Source organism: Typopeltis vanoorti, chromosome 13 (genome assembly GCF_054136105.1).
Source record: "Typopeltis vanoorti isolate ZY-2024b chromosome 13, IOZ_Tvanoo_1.0, whole genome shotgun sequence".
In the NCBI taxonomy this organism is placed as follows: Eukaryota; Metazoa; Arthropoda; class Arachnida; order Uropygi; family Thelyphonidae; genus Typopeltis; species Typopeltis vanoorti.
This window is the reverse complement of record NC_143561.1, coordinates 30,676,981-30,695,918: the sequence shown is the minus strand read 5'-3', so window position 1 is coordinate 30,695,918 and position 18,938 is coordinate 30,676,981. Positions and strand designations below refer to the sequence as shown.

General features: G+C 35.0%; 1 protein-coding gene across 2 annotated transcripts in view; it reads left to right on the top strand.

The window, feature by feature from the left end:
* The window catches only part of REG (proteasome regulator gamma), a 146,419-nt gene that overhangs the window by 40,901 nt on the left and 86,580 nt on the right, over window positions 1–18,938 (top strand). The window lies entirely within an intron of this gene.

Below are 18,938 nucleotides of genomic sequence, written 5' to 3'. Positions count from 1 at the left end.
TCAGTTATTTCTTTCTGTCTTTGGGGTCTGTGACACCTTACCTTACTAACGGCTGGTTAAAAAAAAAAAAAAAAAAAGTTACTACACCAAAACATTAGTATTAATTGCTTATATTGTTGGATGTAGTGTACTTCGACTGACAGGAATAAAATTTTCTCTCATCTCCCAAGGATGTCATATCATTTGATATTCTTGGAGGATGGTAAAAAAAAATCTAAAGTTTAGATGTATGTAGAACCAGAATAAGGTAACTGCTAAATTATTTCCATGCTAGCACTTCGGTATCTTTATCTACCAGGCTTGGGACAATAAAAAAAATATAACTTTGCTTGTGTCACAATTATTAAATGATCAGATATGCTGTAAAATAATTGAATTGGAAATGGGGGGGGGGTTTCTCACTCTGACATGGCCTTATCATTGTTAAAGTGGTGCTTTAGTTGATGTTTACCTATTAGCTATTAAACTGCTTGATCTATAAGGCTGGTATAAGCTATTTGAAAATGAGTCAGAAGATCACAAATGAAGTGCATATTTGGAATATGACTAGCCTTACTGGATTTCTGAATATTGGATACATGATTTATGATTATCTGTGTTTTAAATTCCCAATTAGAGTATCTAACAATATCTTTAATGTTAGTCATAATTTCATTCATCTTTCATTGACCATATGTTATGCAGAATATTAGTGTATAATATCTGCAGTACAATCAATGCTTATTATAGCAAACATAAATTAGTTTGTCATAACAAACTACTGAAATGTATGCATTGGGTATCATAAAGTACATGGGTACAGTTCTATGTTAAAAGAAATAGCAAACTCAATAACTATAACAGACTATTCCTCTGGTTCCTATGATTTTGCTATAGCAAGGATTGACTGTACTTGAATATTGTGTGTACAAGCTATGAGCAGCATTCAATAATCCATTCTGAATAAATGCTAACAATATTTGGAAGCTCAAGTGGCTTGAAAAAGTTTTTGTTTTTAGAGTAATGCTATATTATCCTGCCTATCCCCATAGTATTGATAAGCTATAGTTTTTCACAACATACAGGTGGAATTATTTGTATTACTTCCAAGCTTTCTTATAAGCTAAAGACTCATCATGTGAAGTCAAATACTCACACCTTGTCCTGAAGATATTCAGCATTGGAACAGTGGCTATCCATTTTAGCAATGCATTCCACTCATTCGCCACTCACCATGCAAAAAAAAAAAAAAAAAAAAAAAATCTCTTTTTGCTTCCCTTTACTCACATAACCTTTGTACAGTTTCCAAAATGACCTCTCGTTATCCCTGTGCAAAATTCCTCTATAATCATGTTATAGATGCCTCCCACCAATTATGTCTCAATCATATCACCTCTCCTCCTTTTATCTACAAACTCTGCAGACTACATTTGCATTCCTTTTAATCTCTGCTCATAACATTCCAGAGCTTCGCTTCTGCACTCTATTTCCTTATCACAGATACAACCAAATGATCAGATTCTTGCAAAGAAATCCATATATAGCCTAATTTATTTCCTTAGGGTGGAACTATCACCTCTGTCTATACTTGTTAGGGTTCTTTGCATTATATCAGCAATTTTTAAGTAACCCTTACAACTTTCAAAATTTCAGTTTTGAAAGTTGTAAGGGCTCAAAATCCAAGAGCTCAAAATTCCTTGCTGCCTACATCTACTGTAGCATAGTGCTTCCAATATGATAACCCTCACTCCATCTTCTCTAGCCAAAGTGCATAACTTTACATTTATGAATATCAAAGTAACATCCTCAGTCTTCAGCTCAAAGCAACAACCTATTTATATCCTCTTGTGACATCACAGAACTACCTGACATAACTCTAATTTAGCAAACTGTTGACAACTGAATATCTCCTCCAACCTTGAACTATATCACTGATTCACATGATTTCTTAACATTTGCCCATGTTCCCTACTCAGATTCAAACAAGCCTCATGGTCCATCAGCATATCACACTTCCTGTATATCCACATTTGCTCCTTTCTCTTATTCAACCTCTCCACATAAACATCAGCAGCATCTCTCTATGCATACAGATTACACTTGGCACCATGCCTTTCACTTTGTCCTTTCTGCTGATCTATGCAGTGATCTCTTTCACTGCCATTTTATTCCAGAGCATTAAACACGGAATTTAAAATAATGCTGTCTAAAATATTTAATCAGACACTACATTCCAATCATGAATATTACACAGCAACAATCAGTCTAACAATTACAATATCATCATACCATAAATATAAAATTAACTTGCTGCAGCACATATGTCAAGTCTTTCTACACTTGAAACCTAGTGGTCAACTTATTGATTCCTTTTCTGTTGCTTTCTTATTCTCTCCTATTCTGGTGGTGTCTGTCCTGCAGTCTGAAAATTAACCTATTTCCCCCTGTTCATGAGAAAGCCAATGAATCTTTGCCATCTAATTACTTATCACTTTAATTTAACTTGGTTCTTTCTAAAGTAATAGGGAAAACCATTAGCACCCAATTTCTAAACTATCACCTTGAATCCTCTCAACTAAAATTACCAGTATGGATTCTGCCACTGTCAATCAACAGGTGATCTTGTGTATATTACCCACTTTTGGACAAATGCCACAGAAAAAGCTCTCATAGTTTTGACTTCTGTGAGTGGCCAACTCTCTCTTTGGATGCCTATAAGCATAGCGTATTACATGATGGCAGATCTTTATCCTCAAACCTTTACCATTATACTAAATGTTCTGCAAGGCTGATCTGCTGCCTGCTTTCTTTTCTATCAGTGACCTTATCCAGTTTATTGCAAATCCAATACAGTTTGCTGATGATATGCTTGACTTTTCTCATTTGCAGACCCTGCACTACACCAATAACATTTGCAAAATAGCTTCAACAATCTTCATTCTTCAGTAGTTGTTGGTTTTAATTTCACTGCTAGTAAAACCCAATCCTGGCTTTTTTTTTTTTACTTAAAATAACCTTTTTTTTTTTTCATATTGACTTCAAACAATGCTTAAATTTCTAGACAATATATTTCTCTTCTTCAGATTACTGTAACTTCAAATCACTCTTGTCATAAACATATTACAAGATTGCCTCTTTTTCATTCAAAAATTAGACTTTCTTTGTTACTTAAGATATTACTTTATCTCTAAGCATCTGTTAAATCTGTATACATCCATCCAGTCATTTAATGTTTTTATACACTGCTCAAAACAATTAGGAGATATTTTAGTTTGTCGGATAATTATAAATTTCTGCAACTAATTATAACTATTGGGTAATTTATACATGAATAAATATTTCTTACTTATGGATAAGGTATAATTGATGAGATATTGTTTAAATAATCTATTTATTACAAATTTAACAAATTATACATTTTAGCATGAAATAATTTTAACAAGAATAGGCAAAAACGCTTTCGTTAATTTTTAATAGGGCGTATGGTCTCCATTAACAGCCAAATCAGTGGTACATCTAGATTGCATGGACCGGATAAGATGATCAAACACTTCTTGTGGGATATTTCCTCACTCTTCTGTGAGAGCATTTTCGAGTTCTTGAAACGATCGTGGTGGCACCAGTTGAGCAGAAATGTACCTAAAGCATTCCAGGCATGTTCGATTGGATTACAATCCAGTGAACAGGCAGGCCAGTCCATTCGTTCAATACCTTCTTCCTCAAACCACTCTTGTACCAGATTTGCACGGAGTGGACGGGCATTATCATCCATAAAACTGATTTCTTGGCCAATTGCAGCAGCATATGGACGAACTATAGGTTCCAAAATCTCATCGCGATACCTTTGGGCTGTTAAGGAACCATTTCTGATAAAATAGAGATCAGTATGGCCACCTATACTTATTCCAGCCCATACCATCAAACTCCTACCTTGATGTTGGAGTCTTTCATGAACAAACTGGATTATTTCTTGTTCCACATTCACGTCATATTAAGATACGTCGGGTATCTGGTTGCAGACTGAAGCTGGACTCGTCACTAAAAAGTACACGAGCCCAATCTTCATTTGTCCAGTTGTTGTGTTCCTGTGCCCAAATTCTTCAGGCTCTTTTGTGATTTGCAGTAAGTGGAATGCAAACCATTGGTCTTCGAGCATGAAGACAATTTCGTACTGTCTATGTCGATACTAGCCTCCCTGTTGCTGCAGGAAGTTCGCTTCAAAGTTGTCTTGTGTTAAATGTTTGATTTCTTCTGGCAAGTAATGACAAATACTGATCATCTGTTGGAGTTTTTGATGATGGGCGATCTTGACCTTGTCTTCGGCAAACATTTCCAGTCTCCAGAAAGAGATTCCAAAGTCGCAAAATTATGCTTTGAGATACACGACATGCTTGAGTGACAACTTGACATCTAGCACTGTGGAAGTGAGCTCAACAAGCCACGCTTTTATACCACCCACATGCTAATATGGCTGACATGTTTTAACAAGTCTTAACATGATTTTGTATGCAGTTGCGTATTCTACACTGTTTTATATTAAGAATATTTTAAAATAAATGTGTTACATTTGTAAATTATTTTTATAAATTTTTAATTTACAAGAAAACCAAAATATCCCATAATTGTTATGAGCAGTATATTTGGGATGGCGTTCTTAAGTGCTCCGTAAAAATACTTCCTCTGCAGAAGAACCCAATGAGTTGAAATTCTGTGCATACAGAGCCTCTCTTAAGGATATGCCAAACAGTTTGGTGGTTTATCTCAATATTCTGGGCTAAATGGCATTCCAATGATGGCACTTCGTCCTGCATGGCAATCATCATCCGGGTGATCTTGTCCTGCACAAAATGCATGAACCCATCTTGCAACAGTCCAGTACAGTAGGGTACTGTTGCTACAGGCTTCTCTAAAGTCACAATAGCAGCTGCATGCAGTTATACCTCATGTAACCTGGATTTTGATCTAGGATCATTGTTCTAATCTTGTGAACATACCTTATAGCATTGTACACTGAGACGTTGATTTGAACCACTTCTCCACACAAGGACACTTGTTAGAAGGGGTTGTCACCATTTTTCCCCTGTACTGTACATGCATCTAGCACCTATAATAAATTTAGTTTTATCCAAGTGTAAGCAAACAAAGTTTGCACCTGAAAATATCTCCAGGACTGAGGTAAGGTGGTACATCCCTTGGCAACTAGCAAAGGTGGACTCATCACTCCTTGTCTCAGTATCTCCCATAATGCGAAGCACATCTCCTTGCGGATATGTATATTGCTATGCATTAAGGTAAGGGCCACTACCCAGACCAGTTTTGACCTTTATTGAGGTCTCGACAGTGGGAGGCTAAGGCAGAAGCAATGGAGAGGTCATATTTACCTATATGTGATGAGAGCTTGGTCCACCTTTGTTACGAGTTGCCAAGGGATGTACCACCTTACCTCAGTCCTGAAGATATTTTCAGGTGCAAACTTTGTTTTTTACACTTGGATAAAGGATTAAACTAAATTTATTATAGTCTAACCAAGTGCAAATAAACTTCCAACATCTAGCACTCTTTCAAGAGTAACATTTGAGTTACAGCTATGTCCCCTTAGAGTGTTGCCACTATTTTATTTACATCTCTCGTACTATGGTAATTCCCATACAAGAGGCTGTTCAAACTTTAATACGTTAGTTCCATAGATGGACAGAAAGACAGACTTATTAACATTGAAATTGAAGACCTGTAGATTGTACTGTTTAAGAAATACTTAAAAGGAAATCAGATGACAGTAGAAGAAATGAATAAAAAGGAATGGAAGAAACATTTATTTTGCAAGTATGGAGTGAATGCAAGCAGCAGAAAGAATGTGGTTTTTGAAGAGGATTACATCATTCTTTACTGAATGAAGTTTTTTTATAGGGAGCTCTTAGGAGAACCACATCAAATGTGAGTACATTCAAAGATCAGATGTGATTTTTGATTTGTATAAAACTAATTGCTATTCTGGGGTAAAGTAACACCTCAAGTAGAAGAAAATTTTTTGGATGCTGCAGATGCAGTGTTTGTGATCTTTTTCAAGAACAAGAGATTTAAAGTTTTAGTAATCCCTCCCCCTCCCTAAAAAAAAAAAAAAAAAAAAAAAAAAAAAAAAAAAAAAATCTTGTGTAGAAATTCTGGTGTTGTTAGAAATAACACAAAAAAAAGGGTTATTTTCAGTAAGATGATTTTACTAGCATTGAAATTAAGATTCATATTGAAAAGAATAACATGTAAGAAAGTTTTAAAGCGAATAAAAGTTGAGCAGCTCTCAGATGTGAACTGTAGACTAAAATACAGAAAGATTATTGAAAAGAAAATGAAAGAGTTGGAGAACAGGAATCAAACCTCGGAGATTCAGTGGCAAACTCTGAAGAAAACATTGATTGATTCTGCCAGAGCGGCATGTGGTGAGGTTGTGTGCAAGGATAAAAAAATCAGAACTCCCTGGTGGACACAGGAAATTAAAGAGGCAGTGAAGGAAAAGAAGAAAGCATATCAAAAGTTCCTGGCAAATAAGTCAGCTTTTACTCTTACAGAATACAGAGACAAATGTAAGAAAGCTAAACAGTGTGTAAAACTAGCTAAACAAAAGTCATGGGAGGACTTTGGCAAGAATATAGAAAATAAATATCAAGAAGGTGGCAAAATATTCTGGAGGCTGTTGAAGAAGCTTAGGAATGGAGGAAAGAGTGCTGTAAAAGGAGTTAGAGATGATAAACGTGACATGAAAACAGGAGAAAAAGATATCCTTGAAGTATGGAGTAATTACTTTGAAAAACTGCTAAATGAAATAAGCAGTGATGACAGCACAGTGATAAAAAACACTGACCAGGCATGCAGTCAGGAGTACATATCCATACTTGAAGTAGAAAAAGCCATCAAAGGCTTGAAATGTGGAAAGGCAGCAGGAGTAGATGATATTCGACCAGAAATGCTGAAGTATGTGGTATAAAAGTCTTACATTGGCTGCACTGCATAGTTCAGAAAGCCTGGACAGAGGGACGAATTCCCGATGATTGGAGTAGAGCTCTCATAGTACCCATATATAAAAAGGGAAATAAAACTGAATGTGAGAATTACAGAGGTATTTCCCTACTGAGTGTTCCTGGCAAGATCTATGCCAGTATACTTGAGAAACGGTTGAGAAGAATTGTGGAAGAAAAGCTTGGTGAAGAACAAGCTGGATTCAGGCCAAATAGAGGCTGTCAAGTTCAGATCTTCACTTTACGACAAATAGTAGAGAAAGCATGGGAATATAACAAAGATCTATATTTAAGTTTTGTCGATTTGGAAAAGGCATATGACAAGGTGCCAAGAGAGAAGCTATTCAATATGCTGCAGTTATATGGTGTCAATGGGGCATTATATCAAGCAATACTTAGTCTTTATTTGAGTTGTAAGTCAGCAGTTAGAATTGAAGGAAGTACAGGAAGATGGTTTAATGTTAAATCTGGTGTGAGACAAGGATGTACATTATCCCCTCTGTTATTCATCATCTATATGGATCACATTATGAAGGAAAGTGGTATTAAACCTGATATCAAAATTGGAGATGTTAATGTCAGCTCTTTGCTTTATGCGGATGATGTTATACTTCTAAATAAATCCGCTACAAGTCTGCAAGATTCTCTGACTAAATTGAATAGCTGTTGTAATAGATATGGTATGAAGGTCAGCAATAAAAAGACAAAGACAATGAAAATAGGCAGAATCATTGAAAATGTCAACTGTGTTGTGAATGGAGAACCTGTGGAACAAGTAAAACATTTCAGCTACTTAGGCACAATTTTTACTGAAGATGGTAAATTAAATATAGAAATAGACAACAGAATCAGCAAAGCTGGTATGGTGGGAAGTCAATTGAATAAATTCATATGGAATAAGAGAGAAATTAGTCGGAACACTAAATTAGCTGTATACAAGACGGTGTTCAAACCAGTTTTAACTTATGTATCTGAGAGCTGGGTCAGAAGTAAAACACTTGACCAAAGACTAGAGACCGCAGATATGAGAGTCCTGAGAAAGATTAGAGGCGTGAACAGATGGCATCAATGGCAATATCATATTAAAAATGAGGATATTAGGAAAGAACTTGACATTGTCAGCATCCAGGAATGCATTAGCAGAGCTAATCTCAGGTGGTATGGTCACTTAAATAGAATGGGAGAGGAAAGATTAGCAAAACAAGTGTTCTCTGCCAGGTTGGCAGGAAAACGACCCAGAGGAAGACCAAGATATAGGTGGATTGATACGGTACAAAGTGCCTTAGACGATAGAAATATAAGATCTGATAATGTTGGAGTCTTGACAAGTAACAGACTGATTTGGAGGAAAATTGTAGATAGGAAGTTAGTAATGATGTAATTTTTTCATATAGTACTGTCATATCCTGTACACCCCTTGAAGGTACATAGCAGGAATTTGATGATGATGATGATGAAATTAAGATAATCAGAATGGCATTGAAGAATGTTTTGGTGAGAATTTAGGGTTAAAAATTGATACTCAGATTATAAGATCAAATGAGAGAGTCATTTGTATTGTCAGCAAACTAATTTGCCATCAACTGGAGTATGCCCCTTGTTATGTAGAAGTGTAGGTAGAGGAGCCTTGTGAAATTAGTATCAGTTCCAAGGTTTGAAAATAAGTGAAAGCTGGAAACCTAGTTGCAAAAAACATCCCCTATGATGGCTTACTTAAAACATCTTTTTGTCAAACCCACTCACTTGCCTTTAAATTATGAGAACCACCTGATTTCACCATAACGTTTTACTTTTCAAATGTACTTGATATAAGTGGATTAACATGCAGCATCCATATTAGAGATCAGTTATTATTTGAGAGGCTTCTAGTTACCACAGAGAGGTACTAACCAATAGAAGTCAAGATTAACACCCATTCTCAAGAAGAAGGATTCTTTACTTCTATTGGTTAGTATCTCTCTGCTGCTGGATTATTTTCAGTGGAATAAGAGAATAAAAGTTACGTGAAACAGGAGTCAACTCTTGAGCACCAACCTTCAGAGCAATTAGGAAAATGTCATTGGGACCAGGTATCCAGTATGAAATATTTTTTTCATGCCAATTAACTAGTTTATTATACACTGCTTCAGGATTATGTATTTCGCTTAACAAATTGAATACATATGAAATAGAATAAATCATTAAACAGATATTTTTTCACATATCAAGTGTACTCTACTGTTAATTTCTTGTTGCTATTTATTTATTTATTTTTATATTGATCCCATACATGAGTCAAGAGACCTATAAGCACATCGGTGCAGTGTGTCGGGTGCAGATGAGGACTGAGAGAGAAGTTTATTAATCTTTTTTTTAATAAAAGCTGCAAATTGTAATTGCGTGTGAATTCTTGACAAGCAAGAAGAGGTCATTGGGTATGTGTGTGTGTGTGTATATATACAGAAAATAAAAACTACAAAGACATTATTATTCGTGACGCCTCCAAGGACTCAGAGGACTCATCGCGGGAGGACGCCTACAACTGTCTCCATCACTACACCAGGCATCTCTTGCTGACTCGCTCCACTTTTTCACACATTCATTTTCTGTTGATTTTGCATTGTCTATAAATACTTCCATAGACATAGGTGAAAAAACATGACTGCAAAATAATATTCACACCCATGAGGGAAAAGAGCAAAAAAAAAAAACAATTCTCAAAATTAAGATCACCTAAGCAGAAGCAGCTTCATCTCCTCCAAGAAACCAAGTGTATATAAATTTTCTACTCAAGTGGCATATGGTATGTCAGACAGGCTGTTCAGGAGAAATATGAAAACACATTAAAAGGACCAGGAGAGCATACGATTAAGAACATAAATTGCCTCACATTCTGCAAATGTGAGGTGATCTAGGAGGCAACAAATGCTCTGTTGAATTGACCGCTTACATTTGCAAGTGTAATGATGCTTCAGGGATGGTATAGTGTCCAAGTCAAGGCAACAGAAATCATAGCCCCATTCTAAACCAGCTATAGTCTTCATTTATAAAAAAAACCCTAATATTCAGAGAACTGGATTTTGATGGACATTATGCACCACACATACATGAAACATAACTATCCCTTCAATTCTATTAAGAACAGCTTGGTTAACATTGTTTAATGGAAAAAAAACAGTGATAGATGTATTCTGCTTTTATATGTAATTAGTTTGTCAAACCTTCATATTATTAAAGTATGCCATGGTGCATAAACAGGACGAATAATAAAACATTTTAATTCTATGTGGTCATATTAAATTTTAAGTCTTCTTCATGCATTGTTGTGACCAAGACTTCATCTTCTTTAATGGTATCTTTTTAGTCTTTTCTACGTTATTCTGTTTTTCTCTTGTTCTTTGGTTTCCAGCTATAGACTTTATTATTCTATCTTCACTTCTTCTCTCATGTTCAATCCATTTTATTCTTCATCTTGATACCCAACTGTTTTATTACTTGTATTTCACATTGTTTTCTTATATCTGTATTTTTTATTTTATCTAGTCTAGTTTTATTTACTATTGTTCTTAATGTATCCATGTTACCTGTGTTTAACATTTGTCTTGTATTTCTAGTATCTGGTCTTGTTTCTGCATTGGGACCATGTCATAATAGGCCTGATTACTGCTTTATAAATTCTGGTTTTTGTATCTACTCTAAGATGTTTATTTTTCCATATTGTTTCATTCAAGCATCCTGATATTCTTGAGCTTTCGAATTTTCTGACTTCTAGTTCTCTGTGGCCTTCCTTCCCAGTTCAGTTGTTATTTGTTCAAAAAAAAACATTCCGGTTCTAATTTGCAACTTTATGGTTCTTGTGATATTGTCATACAATTTGTTTTAGTTTTTGATATCTTATCATCATCAAATTCCTGACATGTACCATCCAGAGGGTGTACAAGATATGATAGTACTAGATGAAAAATTTACATCATTACCAACTTCCTATGTACAATTTTCTTCAAAATCAGTCTGTTACTTGTCAAGACTCCAACATTATCAGATCTTATATTTCTATCGTCTAAGGCACTTTGTACCTTATCAATCCACCTATATCTTGGTCTTCCTCTGGGTCGTTTTCCTGCCAACCTGGCAGAGAACACTTGTTTTGCTAATCTTTCCTCGCCCATTCTGTTTAAGTGACCATGCCACCTGAGATTAGCTCTGAAAACGCATTCCTGGATGCCGACAATGTCAAGTTCTTTCCTAATATCCTCGTTTTTAATATGATACTGCCATTGATGCCATCTGTTCAAGCCTATAATCTTTCTCAGGACTCTCATATCTGCCATCTCTAGTGTTTGATCAAGTGTTTTACTTCTGACCCAGCTCTTAGATCCATAAGTTAAAACTGGTTTGAACGCAGTCTTGTATACAGCTAATTTAGTGTTCCGACTAATTTCTCTCTTATTCCATATGAATTTATTCAATTGACTTCCCACCATACCAAATTTGCTGATTCTGTTGTCTATTTCTATATTTAATTTACCATCTTCAGTAAAATTTGTGCCTAAATAGCTGAAATGTTTTACTTGTTCCACAGGTTCTCCATTCACAACACAGTTGACATTTTCAATGATTCTGCCTATTTTCATTGTCTTTGTCTTTTTATTGCTGACCTTCATACCATATCTATTACAACAGCTATTCAATTTAGTCAGAGAATCTTGCAGACTTGTAGCGGATTTATTTAGAAGTATAACATCATCCGCATAAAGCAAAGAGCTGACATTAACATCTCCAATTTTGATATCATGTTTAATACCACTTTCCTTCATAATGTGATCCATATAGATAATGAATAACAGAGGGGATAATGTACATCCTTGTCTCACACCAGATTTAACATTAAACCATCTTCCTGTACTTCCTTCAATTCTAACTGCTGACTTATAACTCAAATAAAGACTAAGTATTGCTTGATATAATGCCCCATTGACACCATATAACTGCAGCGTATTGAATAGCTTCTCTCTTGGCACCTTGTCATATGCCTTTTCCAGATCGACAAAACTTAAATACAGATCTTTGTTATATTCCCATGCTTTCTCGACTATTTGTCATAAAGTGAAGATCTGATTATCCTTGCTGACAGCCTCTATTTGGCCTGAATCCAGCTTGTTCTTCACCAAGCTTTTCTTCCACGATTCTTCTCAACCGTTTCTCAAGTATACTTGCATAGATCTTGCCAGGAACACTCAGTAGGGAAATACCTCTGTAATTCTCACATGCAGTTTTATTTCCCTTTTTATATATGGGTACTATGAGAGCTCTACTCCAATCATCGGGAATTCGTCCCTCTGTCCAGGCTTTCTGAACTATGCAGTGCAGCCACTGTAAGACTCTTATACCACCATACTTCAGCATTTCTGGTCGAATATCATCTACTCCTGCTGCCTTTCCACATTTCAAGCCTTTGATGGCTTTTTCTACTTCAAGTATGGATATGTATTCCTGACTGCATGCCTGGTTAGTGTTTTTTATCACTGTGCTGTCATCACTGCTTGTTTCATTTAGCAGTTTTTCAAAGTAATTACTGCATACTTCAAGGATATCTTTTTCTCCTGTTTTCATTTCACCTTTATCATCTCTAATTCCTTTTACAGCACTCTTTCCTCCATTCCTAAGCTTCTTCAACAGCCTCCAGAATATTTTGCCACCTTCTTGATATTTATTTTCTATATTCTTGCCAAAGTCCTCCCATGACTTTTGTTTAGCTAGTTTTACACACTGTTTAGCTTTCTTACATTTGTCTCTGTATTCTGTAAGAGTAAAAGCTGACTTATTTGCCAGGAACTTTTGATATGCTTTTTTCTTTTCCTTCACTGCCTCTTTAACTTCCTGTGTCCACCAGGGAGTTCTGATTTTTTTATCCCTACAGACAACCTCACCACATGCCTCTCTGGCAGAATCAATCAATGTTTTCTTCAGAGTTTGCCACTGAATCTCCAAGGTTTGATTCCTGTTCTCAAACTCTTTCATTTTTTCTTCAATAATCTTTGTGTATTTTAGCTACAGCTCACATCTGAGAACTGCTCAACTTTTATTCGCTTTAAAACTTTCTTACATGTTATTCTTTTCAATATGAAATTCAATTTTATCCTGCTCAAGACTAAATAGTGATCACTTCCAATTTCAAATCCTCTGTACACTCTGGTGTCCTGCACCAGGGAGAAAACATCACTATCAAGAATAACATAGTCAATGAGACTTTTCTTATTCCTGGCCTCTTCTCTCCATGTGAATTTGTGCACATTTTTATGTTGGAACATGGTGTTAGTAATTACCAGTCCATGTCCTGAGCAGAAATCCAACAGATATTTGCCATTATTATTAGCTTTGCTCTTTTCTCCAAATTTTCATAAAATATTTTTGTGTCTCACAATCATTTCCTACTCTGCTATTTAGATCTCCAACCAGGACCAACTTTTCATTGTGTCAGTTGCTATTTCTAAAGCCTCAAAAAATTCCTCCACTTCTACCTTAGTAGAACCTTCTGTGTGACCATAGGCACAAATAAGTCTCATTGTCCATTTTCCTCATTCTCATATTTGCCCACATTACTCTACTTGAGACTGACTGCCATTCAAGAAGATTAGCCTCGTATTTTGTGTTGAATACTATGGCTGCTACTCCTTTTCCTTGATTGTCATTGCCTGAATATATCATTTTGTATTTATTGCTCAGAAAGATCTCACCAGTTTTGGTCTTTTTTGTTTCAGTCACCCCTATTATGTCGATCTGGTACTTATCTAATTCCTCAGCTAGCTCCATTTCTTTGCAATTCACGCTTCTTACGTTGATAGTACCGATCTTTAACTCTGGTGATGTTGAGTTGGGGTTTATTTTCAGATTAGTTCCAGTAGCTGACTTTTTGCTGTTCGCCCTGGTTCCCTGGCGAAAACAACGGGGGCCTTGTGTAACCGGGCGACGGCCCATCCGGCATGAAATTTTGTCATGTTGTACCATCATTCTATATTTTGGTTTAACCAATAAGAATACAATTTGGTCGGCTAAATCCCAAATTGCCAGCCCATCCTCGTCCGTTCAGTATCCAAGTAGATACCCAACAGGGTGCACCACGAGAAGGTGAGGATTGGACATTAGGTCAGAAGCCCTGGTCGGTTCTCCGCATTCCTTTAAAGGCTATGTGGAGGTCTCCTCTCAGTTATACAGCTTTGACCCTTAAGCACTCCATACTTCATAGATATCTTTTTCTCCCATTTTCATGTCACCTTCATCATCTCTAACTCCTTTTACAGCACTCTTTCCTCCATTTCTAAGCTTCTTCAACAACCTCCAGAATATCTTACCACCTTCTTGATATTTATTTTCTATGTTCTTGCCAAAGCCGTCCCATGACTTTTGTTTAGCTAGTTTTACACAGTGTTTCACTTTCTTACATTTGTCTCCGTATTCTCTAAGAGCACAAGCTGACTTATTTGCCAGGAACTTTTGATATGCTTTCTTCTTTTCCTTCACTGCCTCTTTAACTTCCTCTGTCCACCATGGAGTTCTGATTTTTCTATCCTTGCAGACAACCTCACCACATTCTTCTCTGGCTGAATCAATCAGGGTTTTCTTCAAGGCTTGCCACTGAATCTCCAAGATTTGGTTCCTGTTCTCAAACCCGTTCATTTTTTCTTCAATAATGTTTGTGTATTTTAGTCTACAGTTCACATCAGAGAGCTGCTCAACTTTTATTCACTTTAAAACTTTCTTACATGTTATTCTTTTCAATATGAAATTCAATTTTATCCTGCTCAAGACTAAATACTGATTGATATCTTCATATTATATAATATTGCTGCTTTATTAAAAGTATGTAATAATATTTGTAGCTGAGTTTCATTTTATGCGATTAATAGTACATCATCTGCATAACATAGTTCTTATTATTCTCTTATTTATTTTCGCTCCTGTATTTTATTAACTTTTTGCATTATTAATCCATTATTATATTGAATATTGTTGGGCTTAAAGAGTCTTTATTATTTGTATTATGTTTTCTGATACTTTTCTTCTCTGCAATATTTCTATTACATATTGAATTAATATTATGTCATGCTTTTTTCAGATCTATAAAGCATATAATTAGTTTCTTGTTGTATTCTGTCTTCTTCATGTATTAGATGTTATATCTGTTGCGACCAAGACTTCACTTCTTTAATGGTATCTTTTAATCGATCTGTCTTCTATCAATTGTCTATTTATGAATATTGCATCTGTACATTATCTATCTTCTCTGAAACCTTGTTATTCATCTAATAGATTAATTTGCTTTATTTTATTATTTAGGATTCTTGTAATGAGGTATTTAATAAATTTATCCTTCTATAATTTTCTGTTTTTATCTCCTTTTTTAAATATTGGTATTGTTAAACTTTTTTCCATTCTTCCAGAATCTTTTTTGTATTTATTATTTGGTTGTATAGTATATTTAAACTTTGAATTATAATTTCTTTACCATTTTTTAATAATTCATTGATATTATCTAGTAACCTGGTGATTTCCTGTTTTTCAGTTTTTTAATTGCATTTTCAATTTCTGTTATTTCAATTTTCGTTTCTGTTGTGTTTGTTTGTTTACCAAGTTTTACTTTTATCTCAACTAAATATTTGATTATAAAGGTTTTTAAAATAATTTTCCAATTTCTCTATTTCTGCTTTTAATATTAGGATATATATTCTGCTTCCTTCTTTTTGTGTATTAATAAATCTCCAGATTTGTTTCTGTATACCATAGAAATCATGTTAAGTTCTTTTGTATATGATTCCCAAAATTGATTTTTGCTTTCTATTTTCTTTTGTTAATATTTTCATTTCTTCAGTAAGCCATGTAGTCCATTTTCTTGGTTTTTTTTTTTTAGCCCTAATACTTCTATTGCCATTTCAGTTAAATTTGTTATAAAAATCTTCCAACTGTCTTCTACATGTTGTTTGCTGCTTAATGGATTATCTTGGAACTTTTGTTTTAATCTATTGTAGTATAATGTTTTTATACTTTCTTCTTTTATTAATTCCACTTTAAATTTTATTTTGCGTTGTCTGGATTTTCTTTGGATTTTATTTTCACCCATTTCTTGTAAAGTCTCAGTTTACATGTTAAGAGATTATGATCACTTCCAATTTCTGCTGATGTTAACACTCCAACATTTATTTGTGATGGGTGTATTACTTTGTTATATATAATATAATCTATTATCGATTCCTGTCCTCCTGTGTTTCCAAAAGTTATTTTATGCTGATAAATGATGTATTCATTATTTTTAACTTATTATTTGAACAGAATTGTATCAATGTTTCCCCATTATTGCTTGTTTCTTTATTAAATCTTTACATAATTCCATTTATTGGTATATTTCCAGTTCTTGCATTTAAGTGTCTTCCATTATAATTAATTTTTCATTTGGTTTTATTTCTTGTATTATTTGTAGAAAATAATAAAAGGATGAAAAGAAAAAATAGAAGTTTCTATGAGGACCTACAAATAATAGTCCTCATAGAAACTTCTATTTTTTCTTTTCTTCCTTCTGGGGCATATACTGTAATTATATTTATTTCATCTCCTATCAGTTTTTATCCTAACCGTTAATATTCTTTTGTTTATATATTTGTATTGTTCTATATTTTCATTTAACTCTTCTGTATTCCTATTCCAGCTTCAACTCTGTTTTGTTTTTTTTACTCCACTGTATATAAATCTATAGTTTTGTATGTTCATTGTTCCATTTCCTTTTTTTTGTTGTTGTTGTTTTTGTTATGCTGCATATTTTAATGTTTCTTTTGGCTATTTCTTGTATAAGTTCTTCCTCTTTTCCATTAATCGCTCTTACGTTCCATGTTACTAGTTTTATTATTCCGTATAGTTTTTTTTTCCATCAGATTCATCTTTGTCTTGATTTCTTGAGCAGTATTGTTTTATAATAAATTTAGTTTAACCCTTTATCCAAGTGTAAGCAAACAAAGTTTGCGCAAATATGTTCAAGACTGAGGTAAGGTGGTACATCCTTTGGCAACTCATAGCAAAGGTGGACCAAGCTCTCATCACTCCTTGTCTCAGTATCTCCCATAATGCATCACTCCTTGTCTCAGTATCTCCCATAATGCATCACTCCTTGTCTCAGTATCTCCCATAATGCAAAGCACATCTCCTTGCGGATATGTATATTGCTATGCATTAACGGAAGTGCCACTACCCAGACCGGTTTCGACCTTTATTGAGGTCTCATCAGTGGGAGGCTTACCCAGAATGGTGATACTAAGGCAGAAGCAATGGAGGGGTCATATTTACCTATACGAGTTGCCAACCAGTGTACCACCTTATTATTAAATTACTCTGGATTTAGAGAACTATGTTGGAAGTTTATTTTGCACTTGGTTAGACTATAATAAATTTAGTTTAATCCTTTATCCAAGTGTAAGCAAACAAAGTTTGCGCCTGAAAATATCTATTTTCAGGAGCAAATTGTGGTGAATGAAGTGGAGGTGAATAGTAATAGACCATTCACCTCCACTTCATTCACCACAATTACCATATAAATTAATTGTTCCTTCAACGTCACCACTTGGACTATATACTCTTGCAAAATGCTAACTCAGTAATTCCACTATATTGATTGACTCAGTGACCTCCCTACCATCGGCGTTCCTTAAAATCATTCTGCTGTGTACAGTTTTTCTTTTACTAGCAGATGTTAAAAGAACTGTTTGGGATTATCTTCAGCTTGCATGGCTAATTTCCTTTCATAATCCGTTTTTGCTTTTCTCAACACACTCGTCACCCTTCTGGCCTGCGCTTTATACCGTTCATGTGCCTATAGGTCACCTTTCTCCTTAAATTCCTTCCACAGTTGTTTCTTTTTTTGCATCTCAAGTTTAATGGTGTTATTCATTTAACCCCTACTTGATTTACTATTCTGACTTTTGGTATATAGTCTGCCACCATAACCTCCTGCAAATGCTCCTTGACCACTTCCCATGCCCTATCAACATACAGCCCTTCCAGTTTTACATGCAATGCACTGAACCAAGCAATCTCCTAAGCTTATCATACTTGCCAGCACAGTAATTCTACATGTACCCTGTCTTAATCGAAAATTTCACACATTTAGTCACCTCGCAGGTGAAGACCCTATGATCACTCTCACCAATAGGTGGCAACATGGTCATATTCATTACAATCAAATTCTCAGGTCAAGCACCCTCGAACCCCCTAGTATTTTCCATTACATGCTGTCTCAGATAGTTATCCCATATTTCTATCTTCTAAGGCACTTTTTACTGTATCAATCTTGGACTTCCTCTAGGTCTTTTTCCTGCTAACCTGGCAGAGAACACTTGTTTTGCTAATATTTCCTTGCCCATTCTGTTTAAGTGACCATACCACCTGAGATTAGCTATGCTAACGCATTCCTGGATGCTGACAATATCAAGTTCTTTCCTAATATCCTCGTTTTTAATATGATATTGCCATTGATGCCATCTGTTCATGCCTCTAATCTTTCTCAGGACTCTCATATTTGGGGTCTCTAGTCTTTGGTGAAGTGTTTTACTTCTGACCCAGCTCTCAGATCCATAAGTTAAAATTGGCTTGAATTCTGTCTTGTATACAGCTAATTTAGTGTTCAGACTAATTTTGCTCTTATTCCACATGAATTTATTCAATTGACTTCCTATCATATACCAGCTTTGTTGAGTCTGTTGTCTATTTCCATATTTAATTTACCATCTTCACTAAAAATCGTGCCTAAGTAGAGCTGAAATGTTTTTCTTGTTCCACAGGTTCTATGTTCACAATGCAGTTTGACATTTTCAATGATTCTGCCTATTTTCATTGTCTTTTGTCTTGTTATTGCTGACCTTCATGCAATATCTATTACAACAGTTATTCAGTTTAGTCAGGGAATCTTGTAGCGGATTTATTTAGAAG